Raw genomic sequence first — 2,137 nt, 5'->3', positions numbered from 1 at the left:
ACGAGAAGTTTCACACTATTATTATCGACCAACTGTTTAGTAATGTTTGCCGTCCACCTAGTAAGTGAAATGGCTCTGTGAAAATCATCCTTTGATTTAGAGCGGTAAACTGGGTGGTTGACGGGTGCTTTTGTGTGGTTTGCTTCTTCTTTCCTATCAAACAACTATCGTCTTTATCTCTCCTCCTCCTTTTTTATGTTTGTTACTCTCTTGTAACACCTCTAGTCTTCGGCACTTATATTATGACCTTATTGTGTTGCAAGTGCCGAAAAACTCTTACTAAAACTATAGAGCGGTGAAGTTTTGTAGCGCAAGCTAATATTTTATTTATAAAAGATCTATTGCAGGGTGTAGTGGTCCGGCCACATTAATTTTCCCAGAGAAATCCAATTTGGTTCGTTTATTTCTAACCAGGTATCTGTCTTTTACTCTTACATCCCTAATCTCATGAAAAAAACACGGACGTGGATTGGGTCGGGGTTTTTTGTTGTTTTGGGGTGGGGGGTTGGGGGTGGAATTCAGAGGTATTGTCCTTGGATAATGGAATGAAATCAAGTAAGAATTACTTAAATGATTGAAAAGGTTTTTAAAAAATGATGATTGAAGTTGAATTGCAATATGTAGATCGACCTTGTACTTAATTCCGTATGTTGGGCTAAACATGCATTTGTAGTTTAGACAGAACCCAGGGAGGTCATGTAAATGGCTTCAATTTTCACTGTAAAAAAAAAATTGCCGCAGTGCTGTTTAATCTTCGGTTATCCTTACTTAAAGCTTTAAAAAAAACTAATTTAAGGAAGTACCTTAGGTATTGTGGTATGAATAAAGTCACAGTGGATTACAATTTGGGAGGGGGGGGGGGAGTTGTACACGTACTTTTGTAAAACAATCACATAAAAAATGTGAAAGATATAATCACAGCGGCATTCTGAATGTCAAGAAAATAATATTGCACACCACTTCCTTCACAAACACCAGGTGCCTATGTGCGTACTGTTGTCAATACATACTTATTTGAGGGTGTGAGCAAACCTCACTGGCCTATAGCTACTTGGCTGTCCTCTTTAGTCATTACAGTACAATGTATGTGCACCTGGCTCGCTGCGACCAGTTCATGTGGTTCGGATTTCATTTAAAAAAAATTGTTTTGACTGCGAAGTTTCAGTATAAGCTAGGTCCAACAAACGCAGGTATTTTAATCCTGGCTTGAATGGATGAAAATATGTGGCATGTAACTCTTTGTGTGTGAAGAAGTCCTGTGATTGGTCACACTCACTCTAAATGACTCTCAAAATGACTGGAATGTCTCTCTCTCTCTCTCTCTCAGGTTTTGATACTCGGTGCATGTCTAAATGACTCTCCAAATGACTGGAATGTCTCTCTCTCTCAGGTTTTGATACTCGGTGCATGTCAGTGAAATGATCCGCGTGTAGGTAGATTGTCGGATGATTGGGCTAGAGATGTTGAGACTCGTTGCTAGAGAAATACAGCCTACCAGCCAGGGGAACTTGAGTTTAACTGTCACTGCGGTTTTATGCACACAAAAAATTCAGAAATTATGCAAACTGAGCCCAAAATGTGAAATTATGCGATTCTGTTAATTTTAATTTTAATAAAGAATGAAAAAGGAAATAACCAGAAATTATGCAAAAATGATCAAATTTTACTAATTTATGCGGGGTGCATAAAACACTGGGGACAGGTTTAAAGGCAAGCTATTTCATTGGGTGGGAGTTAGCTTCCTTAGTGTTCAGTTATTACAAGGGTTGTTGGGTTGTTTTTTTCCAATATTGATGAAAATGATATAATTGAACGTCCTCTCTCGTTGAAGCGAGTCTAATGTTTAGTGGATGAGAGTTTACTTGTACTAAGTTACCCACTCTGTGGATATGAGTTTCATTTGTACTAATGTACCCACTCTGTGGATATGAGTTTCATTTGTGCTAATGTACCCACTCTGTGGATATGAGTTTCATTTGTACTAATGTACCCAATTTGTGCTTTTGCTCTTTAGCATTCTTTAATTCTTAATTTTAAAAACCACTGTGTCAATGTTGATTGAAAGTAAGGGAGTGTTTTCCTTGTGTACAACAATATGTGAGGCAGCGTGGTGGAATCAGGCTCTCGTCAATTTCTG

At 38.1% G+C, this 2,137-nt stretch overlaps 1 long non-coding RNA gene across 1 annotated transcript; it reads left to right on the top strand.

Annotated features, from left to right (window-relative positions):
- The first annotated feature begins 224 nt into the window (after positions 1-224).
- On the top strand, positions 225-1,627 carry LOC118478631. Its single transcript, XR_004859189.1, has 2 exons — positions 225-1,327; positions 1,391-1,627. It is a non-coding gene; the product is annotated as an uncharacterized LOC118478631 (long non-coding RNA).
- The last annotated feature ends 510 nt before the right edge of the window (positions 1,628-2,137 follow it).

Source organism: Aplysia californica, unplaced genomic scaffold (assembly GCF_000002075.1).
Source record: "Aplysia californica isolate F4 #8 unplaced genomic scaffold, AplCal3.0 scaffold00762, whole genome shotgun sequence".
In the NCBI taxonomy this organism is placed as follows: Eukaryota; Metazoa; Mollusca; class Gastropoda; order Aplysiida; family Aplysiidae; genus Aplysia; species Aplysia californica.
This window is presented reverse-complemented; position numbering and strand designations above follow the sequence as displayed.